This window comes from Neofelis nebulosa, chromosome 3 (assembly GCF_028018385.1).
Source record: "Neofelis nebulosa isolate mNeoNeb1 chromosome 3, mNeoNeb1.pri, whole genome shotgun sequence".
NCBI lineage: Eukaryota > Metazoa > Chordata > Mammalia > Carnivora > Felidae > Neofelis > Neofelis nebulosa.
In genome coordinates, this window is record NC_080784.1 from 84,330,663 (window position 1) to 84,355,938 (window position 25,276).

Genomic DNA, 25,276 nt, shown 5'->3' on the forward strand with positions numbered 1-25,276 from the left:
TTCTATGACTATAATATGGCAGAAGCATAACTGCAGTAAAACTATAAAATATTTTGCCAGCCTTCAGGATGATGTCATAATAAACCTGTATTTAATATGGAAAGAGGTTCATAATGTACTCTTAAATAAAGAAAATCAAGTAGAAAACAGTATGTAAAGTTGTAAAGGATGATTACATTTTCACGTATACATCCGTATGTATATGCATAACAAAAAGTCTAAAGTATATGGAGCAAGATGTTAAAAATGGCTTGTAATGGCAGTGATGGATTTTAAGTTGTTTTTATTTCTTTTGACTTTTCTTTACATTTTCTTGTGTAAATGCCTTACAGTGGCCACTATTGTCAGGGGGGAAAAAAAGCAATTTCCATTTAAGAAAAAAGAACACTTGATACATCACAACCAACTTCGTTCAATAATATTGATTTAAATGGCTAACCGTGTTACTCTGGCTTATAAATAATTCAAAAATGTCTCCCTTAATAATGTAATGGATTCAAAAATCCAAACAAAGGAGAATCAGGGTGGATTCTTTTCAGGCGGGAAGGAATCAACAGTTTACACTTGTCACTGACTCTTTCCTTCATGAATCCTACCTGCTTATATCTTTTATTCCTTCCTACCGTGACCAGAAATGAACTGTTAGCTCTTGGACAAGCCATAATAAGCAAGGCAGGTCCAAAGGCCATAGAGCAGACGGCTAGAGGGACAGGAAAGGCTCACCACCAGTGTCCCATGTTTAGTACCAATCTGTGGAAGAATTAGTTCAGAGCCACAAAGTGTAGGAAATAGCTAGAGGGTTGGATGTGATGATACTGTGCTAAGCAAAACTTTGTCATCCCCTTTCCTTTGTGAAATATGCTAGGTAACCTTCCCTTTGTGTCACTTGTGATTTGATTTGATTTTTTCACTTTTATACCGAAGCCATTGATTCTTTATAGAAAGAGAGAAGAGGTACTTCTGTTTAGATCACCTTACACGCTGTCTAGACAGTCAACTCAGCCATATTTCCTCTCAGTTTGGAGGCCACACCCGTAGCTTAACTGTCCTGCAGTGATATTTTGCTACAAATTAATTCTTTTAGAAATGGCAACATCTTTCCACAACACTCAGTATGGAGTCATTTTTAGGAAGAGCATTCAGTGAATGGGAGAATGGTAAGGAACAATATTGAAAACTAGCTTAATGGCACCCTATTCAAGCCTTGTTTTTAGCATTGCTAATTATACTTCCTGCTGACAGCTTTAAGTCTTCAATTCTGCGTAAAAATACCTGACTGTATGGGTATTTTTAACATAGTCTAAAATGTTTAAACGGCCAATAATTCCTCCACCAGATAACTTGCTGTAAACATTTTTTTAAAAAATAAATGCATGTACATGGTTAAAGAATAATAAACTGTACCTTGATACCTGATCCCTTTCCCCAAAGGAGGAATTGTTCTTTCTGTTTTCTTACAAAAAGAAAATTAATCACATAGCAGAAAATATATGTATATCCTTTTTAATTTACACAAAGGAGATTATTTATTTTTTATGCTTGGCTCTGAGCCTTGCCTTTCTGTGTTTAATGTATGTCTATATTATATCCAGACATATATTGAACTAGTAAAAACAGATCAACCTTATCTGCTTTATTTGTTTTAGACAGCTATGTAATATTTTACTTTTGACTGTATTGTAGCCTAATTAACTGGTTATGTAACCCAAAGTATTTTTTGCTCTCTCATTTTCAGTGCTACTATGAACTTACTCTTGACCTACATTTGTGAATGCATACGTTTTCTTAGCAATGAAAGATGCTGATTTATTTAACCTGGATATTTGCATGTCTAAAACATGTCTAAAACATTCTAGCTTTTCCCTAAATTCATAGTTGCTTCAGACATGCAAAACTTTTCCTCACAACAGTACCAAGACAGACATGTAGTTCAGACAGAAAATGTGAAAGCAGTTTATTCCAAAATTAACTATTAATCCTTAGAAGTTAAAAAGTGTCAGCAGGGGCGCCTGGGTGGCTCAGTCGGTTGAGCGTCCAACTTCAGGTCAGGTCTTGATCTTGCGGTCTGTGAGTTTGAGCCCCACGTCGGGCTCTGGGCTGACAGCTCAGAGCCTGGAGCCTGTTTCCGATTCTGTGTCTCTCTCTGCCCCTTCCCCGCACATGCTCTGTCTCTCTCTCTGTCAAAAATAAATAAACATTAAAAAAATAATTTTTTTTAATTGTCAGCAAAGAAAAAAAAAAAGGAAAGCCTTTGCTTCTGGGAAGTGCTCCCAGAAATCCCTGAAGTTTTATACCCAGTCAGTTATTGCTTCCCTGGCTCTGCTAGGGCTGACTTTGGAGGAGTATCTACTTTTGGTATTTTTAAGGTCTGTCATGGCTGAACTTGCAAAGATTGAGTCTCCAATTTGGAATGAAGTCTGAAGTCTGCAGGTGCAGTGAACTGCCCAGGATGGACCGCTCTTCTGAGTAGAGGTCAAAACAAATTTTGCTAATCTCTAGCTCACTGGTCAGTGGGGTCATGAGGACCACTAAGCAGTGACAACGAGAGAGACAGGGCAACCTCATCCATTTACATGTCACACGCAGAGTGGAGTCTAAGTCACAGCATTTTATAAAATATTGTGTGTCAGTGCCGGGTGCTGGGCTACTACACCTTATTCATAGTGTGGGAATACTTTTAAACCTCATAATTCTAGATAATTCCCACATCCTATTTTGTGTGACACCAACTAGCCCATGCTTGATAAACATAGCAACTTTTTTAAATATACTTAATAATAACAAATAGAATTCTTTACTTGGTTTCCACATAGAAAATTAAGTGGGGATTTGAGATAAAAGTTCTTCAGATGTTGAGGTGAAAGTGAGATGATTTTCAGATGATTTTCTCAGTTCTCCATTTTATTCTGCTAGTGCTAATGTTTTCAGCCATATTGTTTTAAACTAAAAATAATATGTGTACAAACAAAATATATTCAAATAGTCCAAAAGAGCACACACACATACCTCTTGCTGTAATTATGTCTTCCATTAATTTTGAAGTCCTAGAGGTCTGGGAGATAGCAGATAACTTAAATTTTACTTACTTATTGTCTGCTTTTTAATCTTTATGTAAAAAGGGAGTTGTTTAGGATTGTAGTTTGGGCTGTGTGTACCAAGTAAAGAAGAAGAGGAGATAGCCTGGCTGATTAAATTGATGTGTTCAATCGAATCATATAATCCTGACCATAATCTGTGTTAGAATTGAAATGACTTCCTGACAATACCCAGCATATGATAGGTGCTCCAATCATATTGGTTGAGCAAAAATATAAATAAAAACTCATGAAAAAGCTACCAAATCTCAAATTCATTTTATGATTTGTAGAGACTGTATGCTTAGTCATAGTTGTGATTTAAAAAATAATATCGATCATAATTATGGATAATTTGGAAAGAGATTTTTGAAATTAAAAAATAAATGTATTTTAGAGTTTATGATCGACAGCAAATAATCTCAAAGAAAAATTGCTTTGGTCACTTTATCTTTGAGCATGAAAGCATTTTGTTCATCGTTTTCTCCCCATAAAATAAAACACAGGCTTATTTTTTTACCGTAATCTACTTTTTTAAGCCATGCAATTCCATGTATAAAAGTTGAAAGCCAGGCTGAGCATGCAGTAACCTAGGAAAACTCTGGTATGGGAAAATAATCACTCTTCACAAGGATGATTAATGAAAGGAGAAAACATTTTTGAAAGCTAAGAAATCTTATGAATGATGCTCTTTTAGCATTCTCTACTAGTAAGTCAATACCTACTATATTCAGGGAGTGTCTCCTTTAGATCACATTATTATGCATCGCTTGCTTTTCATTTTCCAGTTGCTAAATATCCTCATTACCACATACATCAATTTAAGAAACATTTTATTGCTTGAAAAGAGAGTTTATTGCTTAAAAAAAGGCAAAGCTGTTTTTGTCTTGTGTTATGTAAACAGGCTCTTAAATAATCACTTCAGGGATGAATTTAAAATAAAACTTGACAGGGGTGCCTGGGTGGCTCAGTTGGTTAAGTGTCCAGCTCTTGATTTCAGCTCAGGTCTTGATCTCCAGGGTCATGAGTTCAAGCCCTACATTAGGCTCTGTGCTGACAGCAAGGAGCCTCCTTGGGCTTCTCTCTCCCTCTCTCTCCGCCCCTGCCCCACTCATGTACATGAGCTCTCTCTCTCTCTGTCTCTCTTTCTCTCTCAAAATGAATAAATAAACATTAAAAAGTAAAATAAAATAAAACTTGACAACTTCAGCATTAAATTCCATGGACATAACACATGTGCCTACTAAATAGATAATTATAAATAAACAAATACACATATGTGTATATACACATATGTATATTAGTTTATGAGGTATATATGGACACATAGAGCTCTCTAAACTGAGAAAAACATTTGACTTACTTGGAATGGCTAGTTAACATGTATCCATCTAAGTGGTTTGGTTTCAAATTCAGGTTCAACATTTATTGAACTTCTATCTTGTCCCGGGTATTGTGCTCGACATTTAAATACCTCTCATTTAATATCCACAGTATCATCATGAGATAGGTATTATCCCCCCATTTTATAGGAAAAAAGCTAACTCTTGGTGACACTGGGTAAAATGACTATTAGTATTAATGTTATTAGCACTTGAACATGTGGAAGGATAAGACAATCACAAAATCCTAGTTCTTATGAAATTAAGTCAGTATTAATATTATCCTTAAATGTATCAATCTGCTCTTTGTTCAGAAATTACATGTTGCTCTGGAATGCAGAAGACATTTAATTTAAAGCAGAAATTGTAGGCAAATACTTGGAAGCTGATGTTTATATACTGCACATGCATAAAGGCAAGTCCTTCAGAGAGAGGAAGACGAGAAGCACAAATGAGCCAATGATGCCATTGCCACTTTTACAAATCAGAAGTCACTGTTTCAGCTTAGGTCAGATGACTCATCTGCAGTTTTGAATGACTGGAGTCACTGAAGACAATATTTTTAATAGAAAAATTATCTACAGATTGCATTCTGACTGAGCTTCAAATAAGTTGGGCTGCTGGGCATTTTGCTCATCGTTCGCTATCAGGCCACAGACACACTGGCTTGGCTCCATGTACGATAATGATTCAGACTTTTCTAAAGTAATTTGCAAAAAGTGGGAATGAATATGCATATATCCATCTGTGCCCTTTCAGCCTAAATATATGAGAAGCTGTCAGAGAAACAAAACCTATGTAAGAGGCGCAGAATGAATATCAAACCCTGGCCTCATTAGCAGGAGACCATGTAGTTAAGTATGCTAAACATCCCTCGTGTTAACCTGGTCAGGTTTCCAGAGGCTGTGTCCTAGCGGTAGCACAAAGCCAGGAAGTCAGTAGCAATGTGATGTCAGCCTCTTGAAATCTCAAGCTAACGTTAGGGTATGGGGTTAACTGATAAAATGATCAAGGATCACAGTGTTTTGTTCATTAGGTGTGTTATTAGAAATAGAGCCTGGGGGCACCTGGGTGGCTCAGTCTATTGGGCTTCCGACTTCGGCTCAGGTCATGATCTTGCGGTTTGTGGGTTCGAGCCCTGCGTTGGGCTCTGTGCCGACAGCTCAGAGCCTGGAGCCTGCCTTGCTTTAGATTCTGTGTCTCCCTCTCTCTCTGCCCCTCCCCTGCTTATGCTCTCTCTCTCTCTCTCAAAGGTAAATAAACATTAAAAAAAAAGAAAATAGAAATAGAGTGTGGAAGTAGAATGTTTGGCGTTTGCTACTCTTTTGTGACAAGAGTTTAAGAAATTGAACGTGGAAATGTACCCTTCTGCAGATATAAGCAGAGAGAGCCTTGGAGCTTCCAAATCATCGTTAAGTGACGCCTTCAGTATTCCGCTTTTTGGCTTTTACTTTCTTCTTCTTTCTACCTCTCCTTTCACCTTCTGTCCTCACTTTCCTTCTCGTTAGCTTTTAATTGCTTCTGCACAACTCAGAGAATTAGTTCTGGAGGCTCGTCATATTCCTCTTCTTCTCTGGTTCTTGGTTTTTTTCCAGCCCTGCAATATACCTCACCTATGACTTTATTCACATTTCTTAATCCTACTTATGCATTCTTTTCCATTCTCTAAGATAGTGTTCAGAAAACAGAACATACTTTGGTGTATGTATTAAAACGTGTTTGACAAAGTGTTTGACAAAAATAAAATACTATCATTAAAGCAATCCCTCCATCTTATAATAGGCAACTTTCTTAATACCTGACCTTAGTTACATCGAACAAATGTGCTGAGGAAGGTATGCAAGTTGTTATTTTGGAAGTAAAAATTCTCTGAAACAGAATGAGGTGTGATGATGTTCATGCAAAAAGAGCGAAGAACATTAGAAACATCCACTAGAAAATAAAATCCTGCTGAAGGGAGAGAAATGGAATCCCTTTGAGCTCAGCCATGTAAAAGGTTTCCGTCACACGAAGAGCTTCAAGAGGCTAGACATCCCGTCTTTAATCATCAAGGCGGGCACTAAGCCATGCTCAGAACAGGCCCTTTGGTAAAGTTGGCCGTGTTACAGCTGGAAGCATCTTCGCTCTGGAGAGCCAACTGAGTTTCTCAGCTGAAATGATTCTGATAGCCTGAAAATGGCTGTGGTCTCTGCTTCCTGTGATGAAAGAAAAATGGAATATGCATCAATTGGCACAGCATTGGGAGAAAAGAAAATGGGTTTCTTGAGACAGTGACTTTCTGGTTTTTTTGTTTTGTTTTGTTTTTTGTTTTTTAACGTTTATTTATTTTTGAGACAGAGAGAGACAGAGCATGAACGGGGGAGGGGCAGAGAGAGAGGGAGACACAGAATCGGAAACAGGCTCCAGGCTCTGAGCCATCAGCCCAGAGCCTGACGCGGGGCTCGAACTCACGGACCGCGAGATCGTGACCTGGCTGAAGTCGGACGCTCAACCGACTGAGCCACCCAGGCGCCCCAACTTTCTGGTCTTTTTAAGTGACTACACAGAGCTGCTGGAGTTAAATGATTATTTGGGGGAAGACCTGTAATGGATTTCCCATTTCCTTGTTTAAAAAGGCAGTTTGATCTTACATGCTCTGTTAAATTAATAAATGCTGCCTAGCTTCAGAGTCTCAGTGGCCAAAATTGTGTGCGTAGATGAATTAAAGACATTAAAGGCAAATCCAGTTTTTCTCCTGCGTAGTTTATTTTCAGTAAAATAAATCTGTAGATCTTAACCCAAGAGATCTGTAGATACAATTCAGACGGTCAAGGAACTTGAATGAAAAAAAGTGAAAAGAGTATCTTTATAGTTACTAACCTCCACCTAAAATACAGCTTTCCCCCCAATTATACAGGTAGGTAACAAATGATAATACCACCAGCAAAACTTATGGCTTTGTAACCAACCAATAGGAATAACAGATATTTTAATATCAAATTATGGGAATTGTAGAGATGTCAAAGTATCCTTTATATTCATCACTACTTTGAAATTTTGGTGATAATTACTATTGGAAATTTTTTTAATCGTCTTATGAGATAATTCACGTACCATAATAATTCATATTCATCCATTTAAAGTGTACAGTTCAGTGGGTTTGGGTATACTACATTATTAATTTTTTTTTAATTGTAGTCATATGTGTAGCATAAAATTTGCTGTTTTAGCCAGTTTACACATATAATTCAGTGGCACTAATTGCATTCACAGTGTCATACAACCATCACCACTATTTTCAAAATTTTGTATATACCCCGAACAGAAATGCTCCAAGCATTACACAGTAATTCCCCAACCCCCCTCCCCCAACCCTTGTAATTTCTAATCCACTTTCTGTCTCTATAAATTAGTCTTTCTGTATATTTCACATAAGTGGAATCATACAATATTTGTCCTTTTGTGTCTAGCTTATTTCACTGAACATGATGTCTTAAAGGTTCATTCATGTATCAGTATCAGATGTACCAGTACTTCATTTTTTTAAAAAAATGTTTATCTGAGAGAGAGAGAGAGAGAGAGGCGGGGAGGGGCAAAAAGAGAGAGAGAAACAGAGGATCTGAAGTGGGCTCTGTGCTGATAGCAGACAGCCCGATGCAGGGCTTGAACTCACAAACCGTGAGATGGTGACCTGAACTGAAATCAAGAGTCAGATGCCTAACCAACTGAGCCACCCAAGCGTCCCTCAGTACTTCATTTTTATCGCTGAATAATATTCCATTGTGTGCATATACTACATTTTGCTTATCCATTCACCTGTTGACAGATACTTGGGTCATATCCACCTTTTGGCTGTTGTGAATAATGCCATAATGGACACTAGCATAGGAGGGTCTATTCTAGTCCCTGCTTTTCATTCTTTTGGGTATATATATATATATCTAAGAATGGAATTGATAGGTCTCATGGGCTAATTCTATGCTTAGCTTTTTTGGTAACCACCCAACTGTTTTCCATAGCAGCTTCAGAACAAATGTTTACTATTCTGATAACTGTGTTTTAATATAATTGAGTTTTACATAATTATAACCATTTTCTTGTGTACATTCAGAAACATTGTCTGAGGAACGGTCCCCAGGCTGTCAAAGGGCTTCCATAACACGCACACAATATGTCAGGAACCTCTGCACACTGGCTTCTCTTTTGTTAAGCAAACTGATTTAAATCTGTGAAATCCTGGCAAGTGTTTGATGTCTAGAACTAAAATTGTCCATCATTATAAAAATAGTGATTTTGCATTACCTTGGAAATTCAGTTCAGCTGAGCTAGACTAAAGACTGAACTTTAAAAATGCTTTCAGAATCAAATTTTCTTGGTTGATAACATAATAGGCATCTTTACTAACAAACATGTTAAGAAAACATAATATGCACTTCAATGGGTAAGTACAAGTTTTGGCTTTCAGTATTCTAGAGCATAAGGGCTGGTTGGATGAATATACTTTGAAAAGCCAGATCGTTCCTGAAATGTGGCTGATTTATCAATCAGTTACAGTGGAGTTCCAAAAAGAGAGAATAAAAAATATGAATGCTTCAACAATTTGCATCCCTCCCATAGAACTATAGTCGATTTCAAACATCATGAAATGCATTCATTCACAGTCTTGTGCAACCATCATCGCTATATATTTTCAAAACTCTTGTCACTTCAAACAGAAGCCACATAACCACTAAACAGTATCTGTTATCATCAATGTGTCATTTATGTAGAGGTTCACTTAACCTCTGTGTTTTTCAATGAGAAATATACTGTAGCCACTTACTCAGTCCAAGTGTTTAAGATTTGGAATATGATTGTCATCAACTATGAAAAGAAATACATAGGAAGAACTTGCCTCAAATTTCAGAAATGGCATAGTTCTGTTCTGACTTAAGTATCTCTTATTTAATTAACAAATATTTATTGGGTACCTGCTATATGCCAGGCTCATGATATATAACAGGAAAAAAGGCATAGTTCCAGCTGTGAAGCAACTTACAGTCTCATGGGGGATAAGTTAAAAGTCAGGGTAAATGCTATATTGAGAGTCAGTTTAGATTGTTATGAGAGCAAATGTGAAAGGCATCTTATCCAGAACTGAAACGAGGCTTCCCAAGAGGTAGCCAGGTGAGGGAAAAGGGAAAAGAAGAGTGGAAAGGCAAAACAGAAGAAAGAGCAGAGGAAATTTGGGGACTGCCGTGAGCTCACTCTAACTGCATGGGTCAGAGAACAGAGGCTGTGGCAAGAGCTGAAGCAGTGAGCAGGCTCCAGACCAGGAAAGATGTTCTCAATGTGTCAGTGGACTTTATCCTGAAAGTGAAGAAGAAACAGTAAAGTTCAGATAGAACGGTGATGTGATTACCGGGAGCTATGTGCACATAACTTTGCATTATAGAGACTAGATCACAGGCAGAGGCAAAAGTAGAAAGGGGGAGATTGCAGTAAGATAAGTGAGAAATAATGTTGATATAAGCTTAAGTGGTAGCAATGAGTGTGGAGAGAAGTGGATAGATTTTTTTTTTAATTTGTAGGAGCTAGAATTGACAGTTCTTGAATTTGAGGGAGCAGAGAGAGGAACTCAAGAGTGATGCCTAGTGTCTTCTTTCTAACATTATTATTGTCTCCCTAATATACTGTGTTCTCCCAAAGTTTTAAATGCAAGTGAACAGCCATTTGCCAGTGACTGATGGTCTGTGTCCTACTGGAACAACAGAAGAGAACAGAAAAATATAACCAGCTCGAAAAATACAAGCCTGATATTGCCTTTTGTACAAGGCATAGAGACTTGAAGTGGCATTGGTAACTGAGACTCATGCTAAGACTGATGTTTTGATCAAACCTCTTGACTGGGCAAGAGGATAATCAAAAAGGGGGACTGTTGAAATAAATTCCTAGGCCCAAGATGGAACTGTTTCTGCCTAGGGTGTCACATCAGGGAACTAAACTTAGATAACTTTCGTGTCCCTGTAAAAGCTCCACTTGACCAGAACTGCAGTATACCCAGTCATCCAATCTCCAAATGCCAAGCCAACTCTGGGCCTTCTCACCCCAATCAAGGGTGACTGGGTGACCCCAGCCAATCAGATTTCTCTATTTGTTTCTTCCTTGGTCTTTATTCTTTATCCTATAAAATCTTCTTGCCTTCCACCCATTTTGCAGTTCTCCAAAAGGAAACTGTTCACTTCATAAAGTGTTAAATGAAATTTGTTTATGTCACCTAAAACAAAACAAAACAAAACAAAACAAAACAAAACAAAGTGACGCCCAGGTTTTTAACGTGGGAACCTGGGGGACATGTTGGCAAGGAATAAGGAGTTCTGCTTGGAAAATGTTGAGTGTCAAGTTCTCATTCCAGAGCCAGTACTTACCAGCCCTATGGCTTTGGGCAAATCTTAGGACTTTTTGAACCTCTGTCTAAAATGGAGATGCTGATTTCTCTCCGGTTCACAGGATGTGATGAGGCTCTAATAACTTATGCTTGTGAAAGCCCTTTAGAAACTATATAACTGAAGAGTACTGTGATTGAGATGTGAGTACTTCAGTAACTGACTAAAACCTTATTCAGTGTCATCATTGCTATCCTGAATTACAATTTAGAGATAGGCTTAGTGGGAAAATATAAGCCAGGGAATCAGGAGACCTGAATGTCTGCTAGCTCCACAATGGAGGACTGGTCCTCCTCTGAAACATAAAGTTGCCGAACTCATCATCTCCAAGGGCCCTTCTGGCCCTAAAATTATAAGAATGTTGTTAACTGTTGTTTTGAAATCTATTGGATATCCAGCATGATCTTAGTAGGTCTAAGGGGATTATTCTTGTGGACAGCAGTTCAAGAATTTTCAGTCACCATTAGCCTACTTTATGGAGGAAAGAAGGCTCAGGCTTTCTGAGAAACTATTATTACATAAATAAGTACATATGTGATTAATGTTACTTGATCAATGTGAATGTGTTGCAGAAACAGTATAATTGAATATGACTAAGGGATGGTAAAATGTGATTCATTTGGTGCAATGAAGAGTCAAGAAGGGTATGAAGTAATTCTAGTATCTCCTATTGGATTTCATTTTATGGATTGAATATATGAAGTTTGATTTTCCCTTGTGCCTTTAATTGCAAACAGCAGAAAATCTGTAAAGTCCTAAACAATTCCCTGCTAGATTATTTTATGCTCTGCATTGCTGAACATAAGCAACCACTCCTGGGGCTTCCCCTGCCCCTTAGTTTTGTTTTGTTTTGTTGCAAAATCTATTTATTTACATGAAATTTAAGTACATAAAAATACATGAAATGTAAATATAATATCTTAATACCTTTATTGAGATATAATTCGTGTATCATACAATTCACCCATTTAAAGTACACAGTTTAATGGTGGGGCAGCTGGATGGCTCATTCGTTAAGCGTCTGACTCTTGATTTCAGCTCAGGTCATGATCCTGTGGTTGGTTTGTGGGTTTGAGCCCCAGGTCGGGCTCTGTGCTGACAGTGCAGAGCCTGCTAGGGATTTTCTGTCTCCCACTCTCTCTGCCCTCCCCCATTCTCTCTCTCTCTCTCTCTCACTCTCAAAATAAATAAAATGAACTTAAAAAAATAAAGTACACAATTCAAAGGTATTAATACATTCCCAGGATTGTGCAACCATCACCACAATCTAGTTTGCTAACATTTCGTTCCCCCAGAAAGAAACCTGTACCTGTTGGCAGTCACTCTAGTCATTTTCCCCTAGCCTGTCATTTTCCCCTAGCCTGCCCTAGGCCTTGCCAACCCCTAACTTCCTGTCTCTATAGATTTGCCTACCGTGCACTTTTCATATAAATGGAATCATGGAATGTGTGGCCTGTTGTCTGGTTTCTCTCACTTAGCATAGTGTTTTCAAAGTTCATTCACAGTGTAGCATATAGAAATACATCATTCCTTTTATGGATGAATAATATTCTATTGTGTGGATATACCATTTTTTATTTATCTTTCGTCAGCTGATGGGCATCCGGCTTGTTTCCACTTTTTGGATATTATAAATAATGTTGCTAGGAGCAGCCACAAGTCAGTGTTTGTGGGGATGTATGTTTTCATTTCTCTTGGGTGTATACCTAGGATTGGAAGCCTTCCCCTAAGTTTTAATAACCCAGAGCTTAATATATGTTCTCACTGATGCCATGGGGAACCCTTTATTACAGTTGGAAGACTAATAATGAATGTCAACTAATAGAAAATCGATTGAATTTCTTTTGAAAACACATTTTAGGGCTAGGCATTTTTTAAGTGTGCACAAGTCAGTTGTTTGCAAGTTTATCATCACAACGGGGTGAGAAATCTGTAGTGCAGTAAGTACGTTTCAGAGAGGCTCAGTAACCTAAGATTGTAGTCTGTTTTCTTTAGAGACTTCATGACTTCAATAATGCTTACTGCAAGTAATACCAGTCATTAATACAGGGTTTGTGTCCATGGGGGGAGGAGGGCAGTGAGAAGACTCAGTAAATTTGGCACAAATCCCTTGAGCAGAGTTTTACTTTCCTATTAACACAAGCTTTTCTATTATGAAGCTTCACGGGGAATTTTTAAGACATCTCTAAGACTTCACGGCTGATAGCCTATAGCTATATGCCCCAGGTCCCTGGTTCTTGCCCCTCCTCAGGACAAATTCACTTTTATATGTCCTTAGGATTATTTTGGTGTGAGGTTTAAGAAGCACTGATGGATGGAATTTTTTTTTTTTTCACATGGCTGTGATATGACTTGAAAATAATTTAACTGGTATTTCCTGAGTGGAGTGCCATGGAACTAGTTGTTAAAAGATGTTGCATTAAAAGAAAAAATAAAATCCTGTGTTTAAGTAAGTTTGAGAAGTAATGAGAGTAACAAATTTATAGTTCCTTTAATTTAAAACTTCTCAGGGGCGCCTGGGTGGCGCAGTCGGTTAAGCGTCCGACTTCAGCCAGGTCACGATCTCGCGGTCCGTGAGTTCGAGCCCCGCGTCAGGCTCTGGGCTGATGGCTCGGAGCCTGGAGCCTGTTTCCGATTCTGTGGCTCCCTCTCTCTCTGCCCCTCCCCCGTTCATGCTCTGTCTCTCTCTGTCCCAAAAATAAATAAATAAAAAAAAATAAATAAAAAAAAAAAAAATAAAACTTCTCAGAGGCCAGAGAGTTCTCTTATCTCTGCTCAAAATGAAAGATCTAGAACTACCTGCCACAACCTTCAAAATTATACCTGTAAAGCATTTCACAGAAGTTAAACCTTTGCCTTTTATTTTAAAAGTTGAGTTGACCAAAACAATTACAGTAATTAGAAATCATCCCAAATGTTAATTTTAGAGCACTGAGGAGATATTCATGAAAAAGTACTCTCTAGATGTAAAACACTCCAATTTTATGAACCACTGAATACAGTTTTGTCTGCCTGCAATGCTTCTCTTCTCTTGTTTTCTCATGTGTGACAGTGTTGGGATTGGTAATGCCATTTCCTTAACTGTTTCACCTGGCCTGTTTTCTGATAAAATGGCTTCATGCTGGCAGACACATTTTCCATGATTAATTAAGCATGAAAGGGTGATTTTTTTCTACACAATTTCACCTTTCAAGCTTTAAATTGATTTTCCTTTGCAGCTCCAATTTTTCTCTCCTGTGAACTCACTTGTTAGGAAAAAGAGCCCTAAATAGGAACCTGCTGGTGTATGGTGTAACGGATATTTGGAAGGGGTCTCTGACAGAGGTTTCTGCAGAGTCTTTTGGTCCTAGTGTCGCAGGATTTTTTTACCACAACACCCGGAAATCGTTGTCTTACCTCTTTGAAGAATGAAGAGGTGGACACAAAATGAGCAGCAGGCAAAAGTCTATTAGAGTAGAAGATCAGAGAGGAAGAATAGTATGAAAGCGCTCTTTACAGAGAGGGAACATTCAAAAGTGAATGCCTCAGGACTATAGGCAAGCGTCCTTGTTTTATAAGGTTCTGGTCAGCCGTCCCTCCCCCTCATTCCTTCTCAGGTTCTACCCTCATTGGCTTGATAGCTCTAGGTGCTGCGTTGTTCATTCCTGCTTGGCTCATTTCTATGGTATGAGGGATGGTCTATGGCCTTACGTTCCTTGTGGGTGACACGTTTTTATGGTCTACTACTTATTTTTGGTTAGGTCTTTTGTCAAATTCCTGAGGGAAATTTGCGGGGGAGTAGGTGGTGTCTATCACATTCTTAAGAGAAATCTTACGCATGAGACGGTTTGCTGTTGTCAGACACTCCCAGCATTGTTCCAAAAGATGTGTTTTTCCCACCCAGGGACCTCAGGTCCTATGCTTTCCCTGTCTGCCTATTTTATCCTATCTTTTCCTATCGTACTAGCTACAGCCTGTGCCATCAGAACTCAGTTCCCTGCTTGGACCACCTGACATAGAAATAATAGGAACAGCTCTCCTATGTCTATTCGTACCAGCCATTTCCTCTGCGCTTCTCCAATTCTTTCACTTACGTATCTCTTTAACTCTGACCTGTGTCATTACTAAGCCGAGCATACTCTGCACAGCTCACTGCAAAGTAGTATAGCATAATGCAGTTTGGAAATCCTGTTTCAAGAGTTGTTGTATGACAAGTTCAGGAAAGTTGAGTCTTCTCTTCCTTCAGGCAGTTGTTCCAAATGCCAAGGAAAACGGGGTCACTCCAGATTAGTGGATGTCATTGCTTTACTCATAGTTGCTCTGGAAGAAGCTGGTTATAAATCATATGGCAAAACATATAAGCTGCATTTAATGGAAAACAAGTACAGCTAGAAGATTGGAAATAATTGCATTCACTCCAATTTATCTCTTCTTTTTATTCTTACCAACAATCATGTTATTGCTTATTCATTTCACTCAAAGTTACTAATGTTAATTTGTAAACAAAAGATTCTTTAATGTGTTGTTCTAAGTCTGAATTTAAATCAGTATCTGTCTTGCTAGCACATACTAGAAAGATTCTCTGCCGGCCTTGAAGAAGAAAACAGCCATGTTGCAAACTACATGTTGAAAGATCCACATGGCAGTCATGGGGTATTGGAGTGTTGGTGGGGTTCATGGGGTTAAGAGCTGACAACCAAGAAAGAATTCTTGAAGATGTCTTTGGTGCAAAAAGGTGATTTTATTAAAGCATGGAGACAGGACCAGTGGGCAGAAAGAGCTGCACTGGGGTTGTGAAGAGTGGCTCCTTGTATACTATGGGACTGTGGGAGGTAAAGTCAAAAGGGAAGTTTCCAAAGTGATTTTCATGTGCTAAAGATTCACAGATTACTGGAGGCCTAGCTATTGTCAAGCTAAGGTTGTTTTTCCTCTAGCAAAGCATTAACACTAGGACGTTAGGGAATTCCTGGACTTTAGACTATTGATGGGATGTCTTTTTTCTTGTAAACTGGTGGTGACTCTTATTAATTTAACCTTTTTTTTGTCTCTTCCTGTTTTGGGGTAGCCAGGAGTATCCAAGGAACATCATACATATACCACCTGGGGGAGGGGTGGTGGTGTGCTAATTTGTACTTTGCCCTCAGCCTGCCTTATGGTCCCTCATCAGCAGGAAACTTCAAGGGACCTCTAGAAGCTGAGGGCAGCATCCAGCCAATAGCCAGTGAGAAACTGGGACTGTTAGTCACACAACAGGAAAATGAATTCTGTCAATAATCTGAATGAGCTTGGAAGCAGATCCTTCCTACTCAAGGCTTTGGATAAGGATGCAGTCCAGCTAACACTGTGGTTGCTGTCTTATGACCCTGAGCCAGGGACTCAGCTAAGCCATGTCTGTATTCCTGGTCCATTGAAGCTGTAGGATGATGTGTGTATGCTTTATTCAGCTTCTAAGTTTGTGGCAATTTTTACATGACAGTAAAAATTACTAATACTAATTAGTATACTAATTAGCATACTAATACAGGAACCACTCTCTAATAATTATGTCAGAGCCACTTGTGTTTCAGTTTTACTATGTCTTATAATGTATGCCCAGAATATAAAAGAATAGAGGTAACCTTCAGATTTGCTGGATGCTAGGATCAATTATGCAGCTTTTTTCTCCAAGCTCTTCATGTCATTAAGAACAAGCAGGCAGGTATGATATTGTGATTTGTACTAAGAATACATAGGAGTGAGGCACCTGGGTGGCTCAGTCAGTTAAGTGTCCAACCTCTGCTCAGGTCATGATCTGATGGTTCATGGGTTCGAGCCCTGTGTTGGGCTCTGTGCTAGAGCCTGGAGTCTGCTTCATATTCTTTGTCTCCTTCCCTCTCTCTCTGCCCCTCCCCCACTTGTGTGCATGTGCTCTCTCTCTCAAAAATAAATAAATAAACTTAAAAAAAAAAGGAATACATGGGACGACTGGGTGACTCAGTCAGTAAAGTGTCTGACTCTTGAATTTGGCTCAGGTCTAATCTCATGGTTCATGAGATGAAGCCCCATGCTGGGCTTTGTGCTGACAGCACAGAGCCTGCTCAGGAGTCTCTCTTTCCTCTCTCTCTCTGCCTCTCTTTCTCTCTCTTTCAAAATAAATAAACATTACACTAAGGAATCTACTTCTGAAATCATTGTTGTACTATATGCTAACTAATTTGGATGTAAATTTTAAAAAATAAAAAAGGAAATAAGATAAATAAATAAATAAATAAATAAATAAATAAACGTTTAAGAAAAAAAGGTATATATTTGATCTTCTCCCCATTTTGGAACCAAGCTTCTAACCCCCCTTGAATTCCTGTAAAGAGAATAGTCAAGGCATCATTTGTTATGTTAATGAGGCGACTCTAGAAAGCACCTAAGGATAGGGGCTGATTAACTGAGGAGCCAACCTTGTGTTTAGAGGGTTAGAAATTTCAGTTCCACCCTTTCAACCCCCCACAACCTGTAGGGAGGGAAAAGGGGCTGAATCAATCATCAGTGACCAAAAACCGAATCAATCATGTCTATGTGATAAAGCCTCCATAAAAACCCAAAGGGCCTATTAATTAGGGGAGCTTCCAGGCTGGTGAACATGTAGAGGTACTGGGAGAGTGGCACCCTCAGAGAAGGCAAGGAAGCTCTGCATCCCCTACCCTGGCTGTTTCTGAGTCATACCCTTTTATAATAAGCCGGCAATCTAGTAAGTAAAATGTTTCTCTGAGTTCTGTGAGCCACTCTAGCAAATTAGTTGAACCCAAGAGGGAGTCATTGGAACCTCCCATCTATAGCCAGTTGGTCAGAAGCACAGATGACAATCTAGACTTGCAATTGTCATCTAAAGTGAGGGCAGTCTTGTGAGACAGGGCCCTTACCCTGTGGGATCTGATGCTCTCTTGGGGTAGATAGTGTCAGAAATGACTTGAATTGTAGGATACCCAGCTGGTGTCAGAGAATTGCCTGGTAGTATTGGAAAAATTACACATTGGAATTGGTGTCAGCATCATAGCAAACATGCATGGTCTTTACCTCAATCCATCCAACTCACAACACCCAAAGGGACTGAATGTGATGTCTTTCTTTTTTCTTTCCTTTCTTTTCCTTTTCTTTCTTTTCTTCCTTCTTACTTTCTTTCCTTCTTTTTTTTTCTTTTTTTTTGTCTGTTACATAAACTAACTCATTTATTATAGACTAGCAATGTTTCAAATGGTGGAGCTCCTCCTGGCCTTTCAAGTCCTTCAGTCTTCTGATGGCAGATGTTACTGTGATGGCAGAAGTAGTGATGTAGGTCTGGGTACTACCTGCTGCTGTTTTCATGCAGGAATCACAGTGCCAGATCCCCACAGCTTGTCTTTTCATCTTGGTTTAGTCTAAGAAGGAGCAAGTGTACTTGGCTTGCTGACTAATTTCAATTTTCTTCACCATTTTCCTGAGGGAGGCACCATAATGAGTTCCATGTTTACTGATGATTCCAACCTTCTTGGTGCATTTAGCCATGTCATCACAAACTAGGTCTGAGTCCAGAAACTGAACGGGATTTATTTCTACATTCCATTACTTTTGCCAGCTCTGTTTTCTATTGTTTGTTATGGCTTTTAAAACTCTTTATGTATTATTCTTCTTCTAAAGGCAGGAAAAAGTCCATTTGAATGAATAGTTTAGTTCTTTTTAAAATCACGTCTTTAGAGCACACCAGGAAAACCAAATAAACAAGGAGGAAACTGGCACTTTGCACTGGTTTAATATGAAGCACAAAATGGTGAGATGCTATACGCAGTTGGGGACTAATGCAAAAATACAAAAGATAGAAAAAATTTTAAACTGTTAGTCATTCAGAGACTAAAATAAATGTAGTGCTAACAACTGGTCCATTGAAATGAAAATATAATAATATTGACTTAAAATCCACAATTCCATTAAGTGCTTAACTGATTCTCTTGCCCTGTAGGTCTGTCCCTTCCTCTACTCCTTTATCTTCTTAGAGGTATAGAAAGAAATAGACTTGATTTTAGAGTGTTCTTTCTTTCTTTCTCACAGGTCAAATGACTTTCTGATGTCTTTATTGGGTTCTCACAATTCTAATTAATATAGAACCCGGGTCTTTCTAAGGTCCAATGAAGTCGTTAATAAAATAAATAGATATATAACATTTAGTTGGCCACTTTACTAATCGGTACCCACTGAAATGAAAGCAGTTACTCTTTGTTACTAAATGAATTCTAGGGCTCTCCAGATCCCAGCATCCTGTGCTGTGCCTCTGAATGTGCACATCCCTATTATGGGCACCAGGGTGCTTACCAAGAGCAACTCTGAGCCATCTTATCTGAAGTATTTGGTTTTTGAGAATTGGGATGTTGATCTTTTGTAATGTGTTTTCACCCATCCTATGAGCTCCTATTGAATTCACAGGAAATCAAAAGATTCTATCTCACTTGGTTTATGTACAGCAAGCCAAATGCTTGAAGAAATTTAGTGGATGATAGAAAAACTGTCTAATGATGAACATTAACTCTTTGTTTCCAGAGTCTGTAACAATTAGAGGAAAACTAGCAACATTTTAAACAGGGGGGTGGGAGTGGGACATGTTTTAAAAACCATTTAAGAATTCTGTTGTTTTTTGTTTAACACTGTGGAGTTATATTGCTATCTGTGCTTCTGGAAACACACACACACACACACACACACACACACACACACACAAACTAGATAGGGTTATCTCCTATTTAAATAGTGAGTAATATAGAGAATATGAATGTTTTTAAAAGAAATACCGAGACCACTGCAGTGGTCAAATAAGGGAGCACTGAGTTTACTGACTTGCCAGGCAAGGAAATACACATCAGTGAGGAAATTCAGGGTGGTTCACTAAAGAGGAGAAGTCAGGAACCCATGTATCCCAGAAAGGGGAAGTTCACTGTGTTTGTGGTAATTAAGGACCAAAGCTTACATACAAGAGAGGGTGAAATGACTCCGTAGTACTGATATAACTGCTTAAAACAAGTCACATTTTTCATTGGTCACAGAAGACTCTTCATTTGGGTCTGGTGAGGATCTAACATACCAATCATTGTTTATCTTTAGCTGGTGGGTGCTTTAAATTCATAGCAGTTTCAGCTAAGGCTGTTTAGAACCAACTGTGGGAGATACAACATCCATTTTTGATATCTCCTAGGCAAGAGCTGACGCAGGTACAAAGTTCATTTATAGTCCCTCCTATTGATTTTCATCTATCTAGACAAAACACAGTGATTACAGAAGGATAGGCAAATTATCAGATTTTCAGGTCTACACCACAATTTTGATGAGGGGGGCTAATTTTATAAAATATCACTGTCTTTATCAGAGTCCCTTCAGACTCCTTTTGTTACAGAATCATCAGATGGTTGGAATAGTGATGGTGCAATGTTTATGATTTTGTTAACAATTGACATGACAAGAGCAATACTTAGGAACAAGGAGAGAAAGAGCATGACTAATGTATATAGAATACCCCCCAACTAGCTTCCTGTTTTACCAAGCCCAAGCCATGAAAGTAGATGTCATAGATTGGTTTGTTCAATTTCAACAACCGGCTTTCTTCTCAGTTTTATGCAAGTCCCATGAACTGGTCCTAGAACTTACACCAAGAAGCAACAAAAGATGCTAACCAGTGTGAAAACAGAATCTTGATTTGCCATTAAACAAACTGGGGCAATTCTGTTATCTATACTATCAAAGCAGGTACATGGAGGCTCATGTATTAACAATCATGTATTAACAATGTATTACCTATATAGTTTCATATGCAATGACAAATAGGTGAGAGAAAGATTTGTATACAGCTTTCAATTTTTATTTTTATTTTGAGAGAGAGAATGAGCATGTATGAGCAAGAGAGGGACAAGGGGGGGCGGAGAGAGAGAGAGAGAGAGAGAGAGAGAGAGAGAATCTTAACTAGGTTCAAAACCCAACATGGAGCCCATTGTGGAGCTCAATCTCAACACCATGAGACCCATTACTGAACCCATACCTTAAACCACTTATAAAAGTTAACTCAAAATGGATCACAGGGGTTTAGTCAGTTAAGCAGTCAAGTGTGCATCTCTTGATTTGGGCTCTGGTCATGATCTCACAGTCGTGAAATGGAACCCCATGACTGGCTCCACACTGACAGTGCAGAGCCTGCTTGGGATTCTCTCTCTCCCTCCCTCTGCCCCTTCCCTGCTTTTGTGCATACATGTGTGTGCACTCTCTCTTTCTCTCTCAAGATAAATAAATAAAGTTAAAAAAAATGGATTATAGACTTAAATGTAATCCCTGAAACCATGAAACTCTGGAAGAAAACATAGGGACAAAGTTCTTAACATGAGTACTGGTAATGATTTTTCAGATATGACATCTAAAGCGCAAGCCACAAAATCAAAAGAAACTACCAAGAAAGTGAAAAAGATAACCTATGAAATGGGGGGTGGGGATTTGCAAACCATAGATTTGGTAAGGAGTTAATATCCAAAATATATAAAGAACTCATACAACTCAATAGCAAGCAAGGAAGAAGGAAAGAAAGATAGAAAGAAAGAGTGGGCAAAGGATCTGTATGGACATTTTTCCAAAGAAGATATATGAAAGGTCAGCAGGCACATGAAAAGATGCTCAACATCACTAGTCATTAGGGAAATGCAAATCAAAACCACAGTGACATTACCTCATGCCCGTTAGAATGTCCATCATCAAAAACACCAGAGATAACAAATGCTGGCGTGGATGTGGCCAAAGGGAACTCTTGTGCACTACTGGTGGGATGTCAGTCACTAAGGAAAACAGTATGGAGGTTCCTCAAAACTCCTAAAAATAACATATGATACAGCAATTCCACTTCTGGAAATATTCAAAGGAAACAAAAACATTAACAAAAAGATCTGTGCATCCCCACATTGACAGCACCATTATTTACAATAGCCAAGACATGGAGACAACCTTAGTGTCCATCAATGGACAAGTGAATACAGAAGTTGTGGTATATATACACAATGTAATATTATTTAGCCATAAAACAGGGAAATCCTACCATTTGCAAGAACATGGATGGACCTTGAAGGCATTTTGCTAACTGAAATAAGCCAGACAGAGGAAGACAAATACTGTACAATCTCACTTAAATGTGGAATCTAAAAAAAGAAAAAAAGAGATTAGACTTACCAGAGGTGGATTGTTGGGAAAGGGAGAATTGGAAGAAGGTGGTCAAAAAGTACTAGCTTCTAGTTACAAGATAAATAAGCACTAGGGATGTAATGTACATGATGACCACAGTTAACACTGTTGTACAATATACAGGAAAGTTCCCATGAGAATAGATCGATCCTAACAGTTCTCATCACAAGAATTTTTTTTCCTTTTTTCTTTTCTTCTTTATTTACTTTTTATTGTACCTATATAAGAAAGTAGACATTAGCTGAACCTATTGTAATCATTTCATAATCTATATAAATCAAACCATCATGGTGCATACCTTAAACTTTTCTCAAACTGGGCAGGAAGGGGGAAGTATGGGAAGTATGGATAAAGAATAGAAAAAAAGTATGTTCAGTGGGTATTTATTGATGCCTCAAGGTAACAAGAATTTAAATCTTGTGAAGGGTCTTGTTAACACTCCCAGTCAACATTTCTCTTTCCCTGGGTTGGCATTAATTTAACTTCCACAAAGGAAAAATAAACCAAGAGTCTGTATACCCATGTGTGGTATCAGGAGGAATCCAGAGATTTTCCAAAGGCTACAGTGCGATCAGAGGTTGCCTGATGAACAGGATGAGCAGAGGAAGAGCATCACATCCAGCAGGGGATATGGAACATGAGTATAACTAAAGAAAACTTAGTTACAATGAGGAGTTGCTCTGAAGCTCAGATATAGCTAATATTTTCACACTGGTGAGGCAGAATCTACAACTGCAATCAAATGCATTTAGAACGTTCAGGGAAATGTAACAGTCATAGAAACTTGTTCTGATACATTTTTTTTCCATCAATGGCATTCTCTTGTTTTACTATCCTAATTAAAATGTGAAATTAACTCTATTTTGTAAAACTAAGATTTGTAAGCCACAGAATTTAGGTTTTAAAAAAAAAATCATAATCCTTAGCTCCAGAAAATATATCAGGATATATCCTAACACTTTTTTTTTTAATATATGAAATTTACTGTCAAATTGGTTTCCATACAACACCCAGTGCTCATCCCAAAAGGTGCCCTCCTCAATACCCATCACCCACCCTGCCCTCCCTCCCACCCCCCATCAACCCTCAGTTTGTTCTCAGTTTTTAACAGTCTCTTATGCTTTGGCTCTCTCCCACTCTAACCTCTTTTTTTTTTTTTTCCTTCCCCTCCCCCATGGGTTTCTGTTACGTTTCTCAGGATCCACATAAGAGTGAAACCATATGGTATCTGTCTTTCTCTGTATGGCTTATTTCACTTAGCATCACACTCTCCAGTTCCATCCACGTTGCTACAAAAGGCCATATTTCATTTTTTCTCATTGCCACGTAGTATTCCATTGTGTATATAAACCACAATTTCTTTATCCATTCATCAGTTGATGGACATTTAGGCTCTTTCCATAATTTGGCTATTGTTGAGAGTGCTGCTATAAACATTGGGGTACAAGTGCCCTTATGCATCAGTACTCTTGTATCCCTTGGGTAAATTCCTAGCAGTGCTATTGCTGGGTCATAGGGTAGGTCTATTTTTAATTTTCTGAGGAACCTCCACACTGCTTTCCAGAGCGGTTGCACCAATTTGCATTGCCACCAACAGTGCAAGAGGGTTCCCGTTTCTCCACATCCTCTCCAGCATCTATAGTCTCCTGATTTCTTCATTTTGGCCACTCTGACTGGCGTGAGGTGGTATCTGAGTGTGGTTTTGATTTGTATTTCCCTGATAAGGAGCGACGTTGAACATCTTTTCATGTGCCTGTTGGCCATCCGGATGTCTTCTTTAGAGAAGTGTCTATTCATGTTTTCTGCCCATTTCTTCACTGGGTTATTTGTTTTTCGGGTGTGGAGTTTGATGAGCTCTTTATAGATTTTGGATACTAGCCCTTTGTCCGATGTGTCATTTGCAAATATCTTTTCCCATTCCGTTGGTTGCCTTTTAGTTTTGTTGGTTGTTTCCTTTGCTGTGCAGAAGCTTTTTATCTTCATAAGGTCCCAGTAATATCCTAACACTTTAAGTAATGAGTGCAAATGCATCCCTTCTACAACTCAAGTTTTTCCCCAGAGGATTTTTGAATGGATATTAGGTATATTTTATATGAAAACACTTTTAAACCTTTGTGTTATATCTCTAAACTTCCTAGCATTTCCAAGCAGATGTACAGGTTTGGTCAGTTTTATAAACATAGATTTTTCTTTTCCATCTAATATTGTCTTTTTTGAAGGATCTGAGTTTAAAGCTTCATAAAAGCTCTTTGGGCAAATTAGGTAGATCAAAATCGTTCGTCTCTGTCACTGGGGAAAGGGAAAAATTATTCCCAGAGAATTCATGTTGCAATAGCTGTGTGCTAAATGCATCTGACTGAATTAAAACAAGTAAACAAAACAGGAAGACAGGGTCCAAACATCTAAATATGATTAAAAGGACATGTTGGGAGATGCTTGCATCTAGAGTGGTTTCAGAAAAGCTTAATGTATCAGAGGAAAAAAGGGGAAGGGGGCAGGTATTATGGTGACTGTATTAGTCACTGTTCTCCAGAAACACAGAACAGTAGGAGTAGAAGAGGTATAGGAAGTGTGTGTATGAGAGAGACAGACAGAAACAGAGTATTGGTTCACACAGTTGTAGAGCTGGCAAATTTGAAATCTGCAGGGTAGGCCAGCAAGTGGGCAACTGAGGCAGGTTTTTATGTTGCAGTCTGAGTTAGAATTGCTTCTTCTTGGGGAAACCTGTCATTGCTCTTAAGACCTTCAGCTGATTGGATGAAAGCCACACCCACATTCCGTTTTACTTAAATTCAACTGATTGTAAACATTGATCACAGCGAAAGAATACCTTCACAGCAATGTCTAGACTAGTGTTTGTCAAAAATACTGGGCATCATCTTTTTTGTTGACACGTAAAATTAACTTACATCACAGTAACAGTTTTGCCAAAAACTTTATTTATTGATTGATTGATTTACTTACTTACTTACTTACTTATTTATTTCAATAAGTATTCAATGGGGCACCTGGGTGGCTCAGTGAATTAAGAGTCTGACTTCGGCTCAGGTCATGATCTCACAGTTGGTGAGTTTAAGCCCACATCGGGCTCTGTGCTGACAGCCCAAAGCCTGGAGCTTGCTTCAGATTCTGTCTCCTTCTCTCTCTGTCCCTCCCCTGCTTGTGTTCTCTCTCTCTCAAAAATAAATAAATAAACATTTTAAAAATAAACAAATAAATTCAAGTTAAT

The 25,276-nt window shown here is 38.5% G+C and overlaps 1 protein-coding gene and 1 pseudogene across 1 annotated transcript in view; one reads left to right on the top strand and one right to left on the bottom strand.

The window, feature by feature from the left end:
* Positions 1–25,276, top strand: part of FREM3 (FRAS1 related extracellular matrix 3) — a 94,888-nt gene that overhangs the window by 13,591 nt on the left and 56,021 nt on the right. The gene's annotated exons all lie outside the window — the stretch shown is intronic.
* On the bottom strand, positions 18,049–18,354 carry LOC131506261 (large ribosomal subunit protein eL43-like; annotated as a pseudogene).